The following is a 17,733-nucleotide window of genomic DNA, read 5'->3' on the forward strand; positions in this document are numbered from 1 at the left end:
GAACAAATCATGAGCTTCGTTCAATTTGGCAAAAAGACAGATCTAAATCTAGTTATACTTCCAGATAATCCAGTAGTGCACAGATCTAATCTTAATGATCACAAACGCAATCTGAAAATGTTATTCTCCTTGCTTTAAAACAGAGCTAGGGAGTGGGAGTGTTAACATTTGCTTATCAGACCTAAACACAGGGCAAAGAGACTGAAACTCCCAATTTATCAGGCTGTGTTACAAAGCAGGGGCTCCTTAGACCTTTTATAACAGTGATCTCATAGCAAGACTTCTCAAAAAGTTTATAGGAGATATTTCTCTTCCTTCAGTTTTCAATGTGCCGATCTCCTTATCCTCTCACTGCCTGACAAAACAGTGAGATAAAAATCTGACAAAAGTCTGACAAAAATTAATTCAGATAAAAGTTCATTAGATCTGGCCCAGTGACTGTAACAGTGATTAAGGTAAGTTAGAAGCTTAAGTTTCTTAGTACCTTGATCGGTTTAATGGAAGTGAACAACTAAATACTGTGGCAAATAGTTATAGCATGGATATAAATAGTATTAACTGAAGTTGAATTTTTAAACCTTATGTTGTCTAGTTCCTTCTAATTTTACTTAAGATACATGCCAACCCCTGACTGTCCCCTTTCCATGTCAGCTCTGTGACATAAACAATCTGTTATCTCAGTGCTGTTCCCCACACCACTTTCACTGAAATAGCCAACGTGACACAAACGGTCCAACTACACTGCTCTGAGGCAGTGTATAGGAAATTGTAGTTTATGTAGTTAAGTAAGATTAGAATAACCAGCCTCTATAATTTTTACAACCTGAAGTGTACTGCATTTAAAGATGGTCTTACAGGTCATTCTACACCTGTGTTTATATGATGATGAATCCTTTTGTAATTAAAGCATTGAGATATTTTGCCCCCATTCTGACACATTATTGTAAAGTCTAAGGATTACAGTTAGGGTGGCTATTCCTAGGGGCATAATACTAGCTGCATATGAGATTGATGTTGGTAGCTACAGTGAAGTATAATACCACTATCTCTGCTATAACAGAGCATTAGAAGTTCTCTTGCTGACCCTACAGCTCTAAAAATAACTGCTGAGTGACTCGAATAGCTTTGCAGCAGTTCCAAAGTTTAAAAGATTGAACTACAATAGACAAATTAAATACAGCATTGTGAATTCTTCAAGTACAATTAAAATCTGTATAATTTGAAACTTGCATTTTCACATACTTTCATGCATACCAATACGCAGACAATGCTGCAATTCAATATTAAATGCACATATGAAGCTACGTGACAAAGACAGTAAGAGACCTGAATGTTACCCATCTCTATCTCAATGAAGATACGGTTTTCAAAAATCTGGACAATGCTCCCATGCACTTAGCAACTATTAAATTTTAATAACTCCATAAATCAACAATGATGCTTCTTCAAAATCTTGTAAATACTCTCTAGTACCTTTGATATTTACAGCTTTATGAAGATCTCTTTTTACCTTTTCTTAGTAATACATATGGGAACAGTCTTACCATGGCTTACCACAAAGGTCAAGCAGATTATTAAGTTACTAATTCTGGGGAACTGGATGAAGTCTGAGTCAGTGCCTCAGTGAGTATCTTCAAGCAGGAAGATATGTGTTTGTTTACTATGATTTTAAATTATTGCTTCAGATGTTTATGACCACAAAAGGCACTTTGTTCTCCCAGTACTCATTTAGAACACAGTCAAAAGTAACACAAAGCAACCATCAAATCTGAGAAGCATAACAGTAATGCAAAGCAATTTTCAAAGTAGTAACACACAGAACGGATAAAAGTCAAACTGTTTTCATCTCCCTCAGAAAGCTTCCTTAAAAACCTTAGATTTGCAGATGTAAGGTATTTCATATCACTATAATGTGCACTGCCATTTGCCTCCTTGTCACATCTACTTCCCCATAATTCAGAAACTCTTTGGGATGCAGTCTGACTATCTGTTACTAGACCCATTCCCTCAGTTGGCCCACAGGCAGTGGGAAAACAGCATGTTCTAACACTGAAGGCAAGCAATTTCAAGAGGAAAACTAGGCTGGAAAAATAAGTAAATAATCGTAGACAGAGGAGTCAGCTAGATCTAGATAAGTAAATACTCCTAGAAAGAAGAGACAACTAGATCTAGATAAGTAGGTAGATGAAGTAGTTAGTAGCCTGAGTTTCCTCCCTCCAGGTAGCCATCTTCCTTAATTCAGCCAACTGAAATAGTATGCATGATTAAAGATTTTCTGTGAAAGGAAGAGGTTAATAAAATAGACAGTATCAAAAACACACTCAGTGTTTTTAGACTACATAGAATCCACTTAAAGGTAAATTAATGAAATACTGAAGTGTCATCTCAGTTTATATCTGTTTATATTGCTGCCAATATTTCTTCATACACAGCAGAAAACACTCAAAAATCTCTGCCCACCTGATGTGATCTTGCCAATACAAGAGTATAACATAGAGGCATCTAGATATTTACCACGTTCTTCTGTCAGCAGGTTTTTAAAGAAGCACTACTATAGATTAGAAGTTCATAAGGAAGATTCAGTGTTTTTATCCATAGTTTCTGGGGCAAACAGGAAAAAAAAGAGGCAAAAATTCAGAATCTTGAAATTCTACAGTTCTGGTCCCCAACAAACCAGTTTAAGCATATAAAGAAACACAGGCAGTAGAGACTAACCTGAGGCTTTCAGGTTTGACAATTTCAAACCCATTCTCAGAAATTACAGTTCTGCTCATTTACCAGTTAGCTAAGAAACCTAGTTATCAGTCCTGGTATTCTTGTGACTGACCACTCTTACGCTCATTTTTTCAGTGGGAGCCAGCATAAGAAGGCAGTCATCTGTTCAAAATCACAGTGCGATTCGTTAGAAAGCAGCAGTACCTGACCTCTACTTTGAGTAGCTAAGTAGCAGGCTGAAAAAGATTTGCATGTAAACCTATCCATCTAATTTTACATACATACCAACATAAAGAATCATATATATGCTGAGCAACAGGGAACATGGTTCAAGAATTCCTGATTCCTCTTGTTTTTCTGACAGAACCTTTCTCTGATGAAGAAAAGTTCAAACCTCACCTCCATTAAGAACAAAGTGCATGTTAAAGTTCTTCTTTTACAATAAAAATCTCATCCAGTGTACCTTAAAGTAAAAAAACCCAAACAAACCAACAAATAAATATACAGAAACAAATGAGTGCACTGCACACCCCCTTCTCTACTTCAACTGAGGACGAACAAGAGAATTAACCTAAAGGACAACTGTTACTTATGTGACAGCATACTGCAAGATGCTAAGACATTATGCTGATCTGAATGGTGTAAGAATCAAACAGGAACAGAATGGTTTCAACACTTCAAAAAGCCCTTCCAAAATTTGAGTCACCTAAGGTCAGCAAACCCAATGGCTACCAGGCTTGCTGTATTCTGGGATATGACAAATGATCTCATCTTTCCAATGCACTTGCTCCAGATTTCTTGACAAGTCATAAATTTACAGCACACCCAAAATTGGTGCACTGTCTGTTTGCAGCACAAAGCTCGTATAAACTCTACTTCCCCTGATGTTCTCTCATCTTTATCTGTCAAAGTGAAGGCCTTATCAGAATGCCTTGACAAGCATTTATCCATATTTAGTTAGTTACTTTCACATTTTCCCCTCTATTCTTATTCTTCAGTTCTGTTCTCTTTTTAATGTTCTCCAGCATATTTACTATATTGCAAATACTCAGTATGCTGAATCCATGAAATTTCACCTTAAAAAAAGATGAGAAAAAAAAGTATTCTACACAGAACCCACATTATGTACGCTCATATTCTTCCAGTCAGACCTTAATTCAAATTACAGAATTTGAGGAAACGCTAGCTTACGGTTTCTGAATATGAAAAACTGTGTGCCACCCTAAGTACATTCGCCCTTTATAAAAATATTTTTCTTTACAATGATGCATTAATGTAAAACATTTTTGAAATTAACTGCATACCTAGTTCCTAGAATACAAGATTTCTTCCTCACTCTTATGTATTATACTTCAAAACTAAGCAAATCTCGGGCCTTTGATACTGCTTCCATTATTGCTTGAAAAAAAGGCCCGACCACTTCATTTCCAAATGAAGAAGCACCTGAAAAGGCAAAATCATAATAGAAGATACTTTTAACATAAAACAGAATTCAAGCAGTAAGGCTGTAATTAGTATTTTATCCTGAGCTCTGTAGACCTTAGCACATAACGTTTGATTGCATGCAGGAATCTGCTCACCTAAATATCTGCCCGTAGAGAGGTGTTAAAATTAAAGCTGTCCTCACACTTATGGCAACAGCACATATTCATCACAGCAACACACTCTCCTCAGCATGACTTTAGAAAGACCAAGTAACGGTTATTGACATTTCTAACAATGAAAACTTCAAAGTTCTATTTCTGTTTATGTATTTTCCCCTTATGTACTAAATACAACAGGGTCTACCCATGCAAGCTGCTTGGACAAACGTAACTGAACAGTGTGACCAGGCATATAGGGTTATATTATTATTTTTAATGGTAGGAAAAACTACTGGGTTATATTTGGTAAGCAGTATGCTGCTGTGTCCCTTCATTAATGATGCTCAACAGGGTAAGATGCCAAGCATACAGTTTTCTGCTGTAATACCAGGAAGCATATCCACTACATATCTGTAGCATTTTTTTTGTTTCAGTTACTACCACTGTTCATTTAGGTCACAAGGTACAACACTGAGTTTTTCGATTTGAAGTTTATTTCCTTAGGTAGGTGGATAGCTAGACGTAAGTACTGGTTGCAAATGCACTTTCTACTTTAGAAGCAGCTTAATGTGAGTATATATAGGTGCATGTGTCTGAGCTGATGCAAAACTGGGAATTAAATAATCCTCTTCAAATTTTGTACATCTCTTGTGAAATTAAAAAAAACAAAAAACAAAAAACAAAAAACAAAAAAAACCCACTCAACAAAAAAAATCAAAACACCATCAAAAACTCAAGAGTGAATCGTAGCTTGTCTTGTGAACCTCTCCAGGAACAAATATCAACACATACTGCACTGTCTGAGGGAAAAATATGGCATCTACAAGACTGTTTTGAGCTTTCAAAGGAAATATGCCCTGACAAGCTCAATAAATGAGCCAAAGTTTATATGCAAGATATTCTGTGAAACTCTAGCTTGGAAAATTCCAGCACAGAAGAAATGAACCCTTTAGCAGAACTGTTCATTTCTAAAACAAATAAATAGAAAAAAAGACAAGAGGGACAAATCACAAACCAGCTGAGTTTATGTATTTAAGAAACAGATATTTAAAAGGGAAAAAAAAAAAAGGGAAATTTTTGGGGTTATCTTTTTCTTAAACAGTTTCTAGAAGAAAGCTTTTTATTTCAAAGCAGCACAGAATAAGTGCCAATGTTTCTTTAAAGACATGAGCCTGATATTGCATATTTATCAGGCACTCTAGGGATTTGCATGGCGAATACATGCCAGATATTTTGGAGAAAAGATACTAATCTGTTTATACTCCTATAAACCATGCTGCTGTGAGCAGGCATAACAGCAGGCATAATACATATACTGGCCTTATAATGCAACTATGAAGCCCTACACGATAGACTATTGTCTATACTCTGACGCAGCAAATTCGTTTTATCTATTGATTGTTTCCTTATTTTCATGGTACATCTATAATTAGGAGACTTGTTATCTTAAAAGAAAACAGAAAAACACAGTGGAAGCCTTGTTAGAGAGTTGGTTTATATAGAAAGCTACATAGAAGGCTGATAATCCAACCTATATTGCTTGTTCTCCATCCTCACACTTATTGTTTGTAATCAAATTAGATCAGAGCAGAGGCTGCATCTTTTTATGCATTTCTGTGGGACTTAGCCTTGATTAAAATACAGTCTCTTTTGATATATAAATTAATCATTTAGAAGATAATACAAAAAAAAAAATCATAGCAGCTGTAAAGTGTAATGAACCTGCAAACAACCCCATTCCAAATGCCCTTTGAAATGTACTGATATTTTTTAGAGTGGAGTCTGATATGCCAGGCTTGCATTTTTGCACATACCTGTCATTTCCAACAGCATTCACGGCTACCCTGAATCGACTCCTTCATTCCTCATCAATGCACACTTTTGTCTGTGAAGTATCAGGCTGTTTTTATGATTTATTTATTTAAAGTCATTTGGTAGTAACTAGAAAGTCAATAGGTACGTGTTAAAATGATTTTTCTTAATTATTTAAGGCTTCAGAAGATTAAAAAAAAAATCTTAACATGAATTGAGCACTCACTAAATAATGCTCAAAGGATAACCACCCCTACAGTCTTTTTAAAAATAAATAGGGGACCTGACAAGCTAACTTTGAGAATAACCATCAGAATAACTAAGATTCCTAGTAACAGTCTGCCCATCCTGATACAGGTTCCTACTGTTGCATATTGAGTAAAAACCATTGATATTGGTGCACTGACACTGACAGATAAGCAACAATGAAGACATATGGCCACCCTCTTCTAGCCTTTGGTGTTGAAATAACATCCATTGTGTGATTAATGGATGCTGCATTTGTGAAAGGTGCCGTTACCATTACGGATTTCTGCAACAACGTCTGTTTCAACATGTTTTTAATACAGCTGAGGTCAGCACTGAAAGATGTCAGCTAAACACCAAGAACTCCTGCAGCTGCTCCTGAGAGGCAAACAGTAGTGAAGATGCAGTTGACATTCAACAGCAAAAGGCATCTACTTTGGAACTGTAAATCTTTTCCTGGTTTTGAAGGTGTGTGCAAATCAGTAAAACAATATAATGAATGTTAGCTCATAAAGAGTACACACATCGAGACTCTTCCAGTACGATAAATAAATTGTTATTGAGTAATCTTTATTGCCCAGGAGGACATAACAGCATAAACTGATCAAATGTTCCTTCTGCTCTACAGAGAAGTAGAATAAAACAAACTCTTGTCAATCAGAAGTTCCAGAAGTTTTATTCCAGATGAGTTGATCAACAATGTTTAAAGAATGAGAAATTTCTTATCTAACAAATTTTCTGTTAGAACTTTCTCTTCAGTATAGCAATACCTTTCATATACCTTTCATATTAAGCAGAAACTTAGACTGTTTAGAATGATGCCAGAACTGATCCAGTAGCAACTTCCCACACAAACAATGTCAGCATAAGCAAATTTTAACTTGCTTTCTAAATCATCACAAGTCTCATGCTTTTCCAGGAATGTCAGTAGGGGACTTTGAGGAAGGAAATTTGTTTCATACTTCGTAAGAAATTTTCAGGATGTCCTGTATGCCAACTGCTGAGTGATTTTAATATCTTGCTTGGAGCAAGTTTGAGACCATGAGTCATTTTGAGAGGAGCAAGATGAACAGGGTATGATTGGCATGGTTACCACATTGTTAGAGATTTCATAAAGCCAAGCTTTCCAAATAGGCAACAAGGGTTCTAACGTGATGTAGAAACTACTTTCCACTATTCAGAGAAAGAACTTGCCTCGAGGAGAGAAAAAGTTGCTATCAAGCAACTTTTGATGCCAACAAAAGACATACTTTTTGTGCACAGGGGAAAGAATCAGATTCAACTTTCACAGGTAATGATAATCACAAAGTTTGGTATAGTTTATCTGTGATTAAGTTGGTTGACTTACCAACACTTGAGACTTAATCATACGTGTGTTTGCCCACGGAACACAAGGAAAACCTATGTCCATGTTTCTAAGATGCTTAACCGTAGATCTGGAATTATTCGTGACAGAGAAGATCAATAGGACCCAATTGTTACTGTTACTGTTTACCATAGCCACTAGATATCAAGTCTGACCTCCTTGTAAAATGGTGGTTTCATCACAATGCTCCTCAGTGTGAGCAGAGACAAGCAACGCATGATGCTGCCTTTGATAGTGAAGGCTGAGCTCTGCCTTCATTTTTAGCTACTTCCCTGAACTTCCTCGTGTCCCTCTGAATTCAGATGCATAAAAAGGAGTAGAAGCAGCCTGAGGATAAAGGTGAAAAAGGTCTCTCTCCTCACAATACATCATATCACGTAACAGACAGATGCACCCACAACATGGAGCTGTTGGCAGAGATGAGCATATTGTCCTTTGCAGAGCGTCACATGCTCTCTCCAGCTCTCCACAGCTGACATTCAGAATTAGAGGGCTAAAGACAACCTGTGGTCCTGTAATAAAACCACAGAAATACCAGCACCACAGAGCAGGAATGAGAGTTAGAGGATTAAAGTCCTCTAACCTGCTCTTTTTTGATCTGTCTCAACTCTGTAAAGCCGTGACTGTTACGCAGTGTCTGTGTGAGAAAGGACAGTTTGCGTATGTGACCTCAGGAAAAGAGAATCCCTGTTTTTCCCATTTCTCAAACTTGGAAAGTAAAGTATGATGAAACTTTTTATAAAACATTTTTTCAATTATAAATTTTCATTTAGCTATTGCGAGATCATCAAAGGGAGTCTGAATAAGAAACCTTTTCTTTTCTAATGCTTGAGGAAGAAGATTATGCTTTTTAAGGAGTTCTTTGCAAGTCACTGACAGTCTTTCCAGAAAGAACGGGGCAGGGGTGTAGGGCCTTCTGGCAGTGTGCAGGATTCTCTCTGGCTACTTTCAGACAGAAGGTAATACGCTCTCCACCTGAGCACTGATAAATCAGTCACTTCAAAACATAAGAAATATTTTCCTATTTATATGTCTAATCCCCTGATGATTCAGTTGCGCAGGGAATGAAGAGTTCATATGCCTTTGATTTGGTCAAAGATTGCCTAAAGCACTCTTTAATACAGAGCAAGGAGAGGAAAGGCAGACACATTCCTTTTGCCTGGTCAGACTCTAAACCCTTAAAGTGAGGGTCTGTGGAGCACAAGTCAGACTGTGGTGTTAGATGCCAATACTGGGTTTCACATGGGTACAAGCATTTATGAAAAGTGAGATTTGTGGCAGAGCCTAATGCAGAACACTAAAAGAGCTGCTGTGAGAAGAATAAACCACAAAAAAACCTTTCTTCACAACAGGAAGATAGAATCTGCTGTCCAATTTTCATGTCACTTGCTTGGCAGCATTGATCCTGTCTTTGCAAGCCCCAACATCACAAATCTTAACTTTATTTTAGGGAAGTCTTCAGACATCCAGGCTAGGCCTCACAGAATGGACCTGCAGCTCTCAGGACACTTGAGGAATTCCACCTGTGTCTAGCTTAAAAGTCCGTATCTTAACAGTGCCCATAGCCCTCTGACTTAGCTCCATGCTTTCCCATCTCCTCTGCTGCTGCAGTGAGGCATAGAGGTGAGGTACCAAATGGAAAGGGGAGCAAAAGTTCTCTAGTCACTCTTAATCTCAGAAGAAAGGTGGTAGAAGCTCATGTAAAAAGTCAGTACTCACTAAAATTAATAAAGGTTAAAAGACAAAATGGCTGAGAGAAGTTCAGCTGGCAATTTATTCCACTGCCGAATGTAGAAAATTTGATGGCCTGAGCCGCAGCATGGGCCATAGTCCCAGAGTATCTAGCAAGAACACTGGTCCACCTCCGAATTCCACACCTATGGGGCAAGAGCAGTGAGATACACTACAGCAGGACACGCATGTTTTGTTTTCTGAAATTAGAAATCTAAATTTGGTTTTAATGTTTTTTTGTTTGTTTGGGTTTTTTTAATAGTCTTACATCAAAAGTATCACTGGTGTTAGTTCACAGACTGAGAAAAGGTCAACTCAAGAATGTGTCTGCCAAAACATATTTGTCCCAGATAGGTTTCAAACTGGCAGAAAGATAGCAATAGTTAAGATGGATCAAATAAATCTAAATTGTCTATATAGACAGTAAATAAATCCATGTGTTTAGATCTCTTCCCTTAAAAAAGCTCCAAACGGCAGCAAAATCCAGAAGAGATGAGAAAGAGAGAATCAGGCAGAGAATGAAAACCAACAAGAAATAACAGACTGGATATAATAAAATATAATACAATGCGGTTCCCATTCAAATGGGCGTAGGAGTTTAATGATGCAGCCTGACTGACCATACTGAACATAAATGAACTGCCCAGGAACATAGGTAACACCCTACTCAGCAGGATTAGGAAGCAAATCAGTCACAGCCTGTGCATGGTTTGCCTTCTCTTTAACAGTAGAATACAGTTTCTGACACTGTTTTCGCAAGTTCTTCAAGAAAGCTACTTATTTCTTGCACCATAGTTCAGTCAAGAATGTTAAAGAAGAAAGGATGGATTAACTACTTGACAGTAATTGGGAAACACCTCAGGATACGAGTTCTGTTCTTCCAAGGAAAAAGGGTTAAAATTAAAAATAGCTGATTTTAATGGGACTGAAAGATCAATACCAGACCCCACGGCAGATTAATAGCATGTGTAATAAATGAAAAGAGGTTGCTGCTAGAATGCTGAGAAGTGTCACTGGGCAAGGGATCTGGGGATCCAGGATGGCTGCAGGCTGTTCTGTACCAGCTTCCTGACCTCACTGTGAAAGTGAATCAAATATCAGAACTACTAGATGAAATTAAACATACAGCACCTCTCAAGTTCCACAGAGAAGATACAAATCCTCCAGAAGAGATCTGTATAAGGTAAGTGGATTCCATGTATTTATGGAAGACATACGTATGTATAAGATTAGTGGATTCCACGTAAGTACTTGGGGTGAGGAGAGTAAAAAAGAGCAATAGATCTGAGTAGGAATTTCTTTGAAGTACTACTAAGTCATGGGAAACTTAAGGAGTAAAGAGATCTCCAAGTTAAATGATTTTTTTTTTTTTTTTTTTAATAAGAAAGAAGCAAGGAAGCATACTCAAGAGACACGATGGTGATAATGAAACCCAGAACAGTGACGATGCATCCCATTAAAAAACACAGGGTGAATTTAAGCATCTAGAATGTAACTGTATGAGAAGTTGGTACTGAAAACTAAGATAATGATAAGTTCCTGAATTCAAAATAGTTGAAGTTACCCAACACTTCTCATACTAAAGAGAGAACAACTCCTAACACCAAGTTTTAGTTTATTCAAAGGTAGAAAGAGCAGCAGTAAAGCTTCTGTTTTATTTTTCCTGTTGAATTAAGAGTCTTTACAAGTCTTCAGTTTGCCAGAGGAGATTCCTTCACAGAAAGGTGTTTGCAGCCTCACATCTGTGGAGATGCTGCTCTGTGCTGCACCACACAGTCCTTAGGGACATCCTGCTATTGTCTGTCCCAGCAAAAGATTTCTAGGCTTCCCTGAGCTTGTTCAGACCCACACACTTTTAGTGATGCAGACATACTTCAGTAGGTAGGGATGGCTTGAAGATACTCCCTGCCCGGCTGCAAAATTAAAACCCTTAAAATATAGGATTTCAACTGAAACCCATAGCACTGTTTCCTGCAGGAGCTGGGCCGTCCTGGAAGGTTTTCTCATTCAATACGGACTAATTTTAACTCTGAGAGGCTACAGCTACAAAGAGCCAACAAAACTTTTCTAATTATGTAATACTGATACATTCTCCATTTCCATATATTTTATTTGCTGAGCAAGGTAAGGAAAACTGCTCTGTCTCTAGCTGTCTTCTCCTTTGTCAATAGCCAAGCAAAGAATTAACTTAGAAACACTACACATTGTTGAGCTTCTATCATTAAATTATTCCTACTATCCCATAGAAGCTCTAACTTTCAAAATATCTTTTTTGACTTATATCCTTAAAAAGTTTCTCTTTTCACTCTTCAAGCAATATTCCTTTTTTCCCGTTTCTGTAAGTATAACCACCATCTCAGCCCCATCTTGCAAGACTAATCTATGTCAGTCATTTGGTACCATTTAAACATTTGAATACTGGCATCCCTGTACACACATTCATAGAAATTGATACTGGCTATTTTTAATTCTCTGCCAAACAGTCTTAACAACTTTAAACTGTACAAGAAGCACCCAATTTTAACGACAAAGTTTACATACTCATTTCCTTATGCAGCATGTATTTGATACTAGAGAACAACTGAACCACAACAGGCAATGATGAGGAGGTAAGATTTCTTTCGCTGCATTTTAAACTAGCTGCAGCGGATGCCTTTTTTAGTCCTTGGAAGATTGATGATTCCATTATTTGTAGTACTCAGCAATAAATCTCTGAGTTTAGGCTAAAGTGAGCACTTTTCCCTACTTTGCGTCTTCCATTACACTGTTATTCATCATGTTTAATCATTCATTTACCTCTGACTGCTACTGCACTTGGGGAGGACTGGCACATTATTGATTTTTGACTTTTACCCTTTAGAAGCTGGGTAAAGGGCTTTGTGACTGCTTAATCAAAAGTGACACGACCAGGGCAGGGGAGCTGCAGACCTTGGGAAATAGCAGCTAAACAATGTGCCAAGTTATGATGAAATGAAATTAAGAGTCAACAAAGAAAACAAATTATAATAAACTGAAAATTAAAGTGGATACCCCCAGGAGACCACAAAGTACAAAGCACTCCTCTGCCTAGCAAAACACGTTTCTGGGAAAGAAGAGATTAAGATTAAGCAAGAAGATTTACAACTTCAAATTCCCACAAAAAGAAAAATGCAGTCATGTTCTGTTACAGAAGTGTCGGATAATGTAATGTGGCTGAAGTATATTCTCACTTGCTTATAAACCTTCTTCCTCAAACAGAGCGTCACTTCAGCACCCCACTAACAAGCATGCAACAACAATAACACACAATGTAATATTTTGATAATTGGCTTATTTTCTGCTTACCAGAAAACTGAGATTTTTTTAAGGAAGTCAAAAGAACTCCATTCATACATTAAACTGAAGTACAGATAAACCCTTAACTTCTGCTACAATATCTAGCAAATTATGAAATAAACAATAGATGTAAGTACAGTTATTGACTCCATAGCAACAGCAAGGTAGTGCTGGTTTCATATTTTAGAAAAGGGGTGAAAAAATAAAAATGCCTAAGATAGTAGTTAAAATTGTCCAGCTTCTTGTATAACCCAGTTATATGTATGTTCTCTTTTTAGAGAGGAGGAACCAGAGGTGGGAGGACTTGGAGACTTACATATGAAAGAGCTGAAGCTCCTATTCCTCTTTCCTGGAATCCTCAGCATCTTTTTTTTTTGTTCTGTGGCCCTTGACATCATCTCTTTGCCCTAAGTCGTCACAATTCCACCTAACCTCAGTGTAGAATATCATACCTTATCAAACCAGTGTGCCCTTTCTTTAATATATCTTGATTACTATTTCACCCACCTGTTTTACAGTGAGAAAAAAAAAATATAAATCACATAAAAATTCCAAGTAGTGGGTATCTCTTGAACTAATTATCTCACACATTTTACCCCCTCCTGCTCTAGATTTTACAAATCATCTCAGCAAAGGTATGAAAAGAAGTCTGCCTGTTACATACAGGTCTGTTCCTAATAATGGGCCAGTAGTGCAAGCCATGCTGGCCTCTCCTGTCAACATTAAAGCAACCTGTCCACATTGCTTCTCTTGAAAGACATTATCCATCACATACTAATTCCCATGTAAATGCATATCACCTGTATTAACTTCACATTTTACAATAAGAACCCAACTGATTATCCTGCATTTCAGATACCTACAGCCATGCAAACCAAATCACATTCTGTAACCTTCATCTTGGACAATTCAGAACTGCTGCAAAACAGAAGCCAATCACAATAAACCAGAGTTAATTACTTGTTTTAGAGATCTTGGCTCAAATGAGATACCTGAATGGAACTAAGACAAATTCTTGAACATGGTTAGTCATGCTCATAGCTATTCTCTGAGCTGTAGCACATACACATCACCTGGGATAAGTTAGCTGACCCGTACTGCACATGGTGGTATCCGTGCTCTTATCCTGAGCCACAGTTTCTAAATGACTTCAACGCAAAAGAATGAATTTAGATATTGAAATATTTTCCCTCTTGTCGTAAGCTTTTTAATCTTTGACAACATGAGCTGATTCTAAGAGGTACTACCGCCCATACAAAAACATAACAGCAAGATGACTACCATAACATAAATGAGAAAAATCAAGTATTTTTGAAGTTGAATAATTTTTTTAATAATAAAGGGACTTTTTGTTAAAAGATCTTTGCTTGGAAGCACCATTCAAAATTAATTTTCCACTAATATCAACCTCCTCCTGTTGGTTTGGGATATTAACAGACCAAATTTCAGAAATGCTGAGCACTTCTGCAAATGTAATTGAAACCATACATGCTGAGCACTTCTGAAAGACTAGTGTCTTTTACTCAGTCCTCTCAGAAAGAGAGAGCGGACTACTATTTAATGGACAATTTTTTGGCACTGCATGGCATACACAAGATGCTACCTTAAAACTAAACATTTCAATAATGATAGTGAGAATGCTGTTCTCTATGTCTCTGCCACACATATCATCATTACCAAAAGTTAAGGAAGAAGAGAGATGTGTAGATGGAAGGAAGAGGAGAGAAATGGCTAAAACCACCTTAAGCACAGCAGAAGGTTACTTGGCTGAAATGAACTGTCATTGTTTCAGTGATTCAGTGATGTGATTTAAACAAAGCTGTGATGGTCAAAAACACCTGAAGGATTTTCAACACGTACCTGCTCTTTTACAGCCATGTGCTGCCCAGTCTTGTTTTTCTTTTGAGATATGATGCTATTTTCCATTTTTTCTTTTTTATATCTATTTTATTTTGTCTTCTCTCAGTTTTGCTTCTGCTCTCTGCTTGGTAAAAGAGAACATAAACACTGAGACTCATTCTTCACTGGGTTATGCCAGTGTTAAAAGCTGTAGTGACTAAACCAATGAATACAGAAGTTAGAAAACAACACATTCAGTAATACACAGATAAATACGATATATCGGAAGGCAGTCCATATATATGTTGTAAGTCAGAAGGTATTGCCACACTAGTTTATTAAAACCATTTGAAGCAGGCAAGGGACACAGTGATTAAGGTGATCTGATTAACAAAGTGTGTTTTTTTCCCATAAAGTTCTTGACAAAATTCCTTCAACTATAGGTTTTTAAAGTAACTAAGCTGTCATGGGATGAACAGGAGTTCTAGCATGTGACTTAAGTGGTTGAAACGGAAAAGGAAAGGTCAAACCAGATTGTTAGTTTACATGGTGGAAAAGACTTTTAGAAGGGACGTATGAGAATGTGTATTGGGACCCACACCATAAAATATATTAATAGATGTCCTAGGAACAGATGAAAAAGCAAGATGACAATATCTGTTCACCCAATTATTCATGGTAGGTTAAATTTAACAGACAATTGCAAAATAATTTCACAATATTGAGTAATTGGCAATAAATAACAGGTGAAATTCAAAGCCAGTAATGTTAAGTAATGTATAGGGAGAAAAACTAGATTAACTATTTGCATACTTCACTGAAATCTAAAGCAGATACTGACTTTCAAGACAGACTTTCAGTTGTGACAGGCAGTATTGTGAAGAAGTACTCTCAATACCCAGTAACAATAAGACAATAGAAAATATTAACAGGAATGGACTATAGAACAGAACAAAGCATAACTATGTCACCACATTGATCATTAATTTGCCCACATCCTGAATACCGTAGGCAGTTCTGTTCTCCTCCCATCTCAAAACATTGTACCGCTACAAAGAAGACACAGAAGAACAAAAAAAAAAAAAAAAGATAACCAATGATAAGGAGTACCTTCTGCAGAAGGACATAAACCAAGATTATGTGAAGATGGGGTAGAAGATAACAAATTGTCCTGGTTTGGGCTGGAACAGAGTTCCTGTTCATTTTAGTAGCTGGAGGAGTGCTGCAGCACACTGAGACCCCAGGGGCTCTTCAAGTCCCAGTGCCCTCACCTGTGTGCGGGGGCGGGGGAGCACAGCTGGAGGGCTGGGCTGGGATTGGCTGATATTCCATGTCATGTGACATTATGCTCACCATATAAAGGCAGGAGAGGGGTGGGAGAGGCTGCCACTTCTGGGAGTGTTGCTGTGGGGCCTTTGTGTTTGGGATTGCTGGCCGGGAGCAGGCAGGTGTCGGTCGGCAGGTGGTGAGCAGCTGTATTGTACATTACCTACTGATATTGCTGTCAGCGTATTATTCTGTTACTATTATTAAACTGTTTTTATCTCAACCCGTGAGTCTCCCTTTGCCCCTCTGATTCCCTCCCCATTCCCAAGTGGGGGGAGGGTGGGTGAGCGGCTGTGTGGCATTTAGCTGCTGAGTAGGCTCAAACCACAACACAAATATAATGGGGTACATGATAAAAATCCATAAAAGCATGGAGAAGATGAAGAGGGAATGACTTTTCACCACTTATAAGAACCAGAGGAAACAGAATGAAATTATCAAGCAATATGTTTAAGACAAAGTAATTTTTCCCACATATTGCATTACTGAAATGTGTAACACACTGGCAAAAGATATTCTTGAGACCAAAGTATGTGGTCAAGGAAAACTCCCCTCTTTGTTGAGGCCCTCACTAGTTTAAATCTCAGTTCTTTTATACCTAATAATACTGAAATAATTCAGGAAAAGTAGTTCTGATATGAAAGGTGGCACTATTGAAGGGGAACTGCTGTTCCCTGACCATGTTAATTGAATGGAGATCATAGATAAACTGTTTATGAAAGTGAAGTTGATCTTTTAAAATGTGATAAATGACACAAGAAGCTCAAGAAAGGAAAATCAATAATGATGAATCTTTAAACATAGTACACATAAGACTGCAATAGGTGCAAACAGTGTTGGGTAACTTGCCTGGCCAAATCTTCATATGTCTGGCCAAAGATGCTTTCAAGAAGAGAGGTCCTTTGGAAGAAATTTGAAATTGAGTATTTCAAGACTGTACCCTGTATGGACATTACTAGATTTTCAAAGCCTTGCCCAGTTATGCCTACAAGTTCTCTGCATGGCCAGTTTCTCACAATCTGCTGCAGTAACATGTAACTTTATAACATAGGAAAATAAAATTACAGGGTTGCTAATCCATGAACATCAATAAGTTTTTCAATCTCTTATATCAAAACCCTTTCAAAAAGGAAAGGAAAGATATAAAGTGAAAGCAATGAAATTTAGGAAATACTATTGTTCTTACACTACAATTTAGGTATAGCACACTCACTTTAATAGTATGACTAAAAAATACTTTCACACATGCTTCAGCATAGAGAGTATAATAACAAGTAGAAGGTATGTATTTTTGAGGGTGTTTAGTGTTTTGGCAGATCAGAACAATTGGTGGAAAGCCCTTCTGAACCCCGCTTTGCTGGGATTAATCATGTCCACTTGCTCTAAAGGACAGCACATGTGAAAACTAATTGGTCAGAAAGTAAAGAGAAGAGAAAATTAAGTCAGAAAAGTGACAGGGTTTGGGTCTTTTGGTTGTTCCATTTTTTTTCCTCCCCCAAGAGAACTGCCAGACATGCAAACGAAACTGCTGATCACATAATCAGTGTTTGTCAGTTTTCATTATTGAGCAAGATTATTAAATCAGAAAGACTGTTCCTACAACCTCCTCAAGCCAAACTGAGTCCTTGCTTGATATGAAAATAGATTTTAACACAAGAAAAAAAAAATTAACTGTGTTGTTTTTGTTTTGTTTTTTTTTTTCCAGAAAGCAATTGTATAGTCTTCCCCCAAAATTCAACAATGTCAAAAAGTCAGAAAAAGTCCAAAGTGACCTTAACTTATTGCAAAGTTCTTACAAGC

General features: G+C 37.4%; 1 protein-coding gene across 5 annotated transcripts in view; it reads right to left on the minus strand.

Moving 5' to 3' along the window:
* The window catches only part of SULF2 (sulfatase 2), a 167,277-nt gene that overhangs the window by 86,704 nt on the left and 62,840 nt on the right, over positions 1–17,733 (minus strand). Inside the window, exon 1 of one of the 5 annotated variants that reach the window (XM_033003692.2) lies at positions 14,629–14,696. The exons of the other annotated variants lie outside the window; for them this stretch is intronic. The gene's annotated coding sequence lies outside the window, so the exon portion shown is untranslated. Of the gene's footprint in view, positions 1–14,628; positions 14,697–17,733 lie in introns of those variants that run through there. 5 annotated transcript variants of the gene reach the window in all.

This window comes from Tyto alba, unplaced genomic scaffold, assembly GCF_018691265.1.
Source record: "Tyto alba isolate M040663 unplaced genomic scaffold, T.alba_DEE_v4.0 Super-Scaffold_33, whole genome shotgun sequence".
Classification (NCBI taxonomy): domain Eukaryota; kingdom Metazoa; phylum Chordata; class Aves; order Strigiformes; family Tytonidae; genus Tyto; species Tyto alba.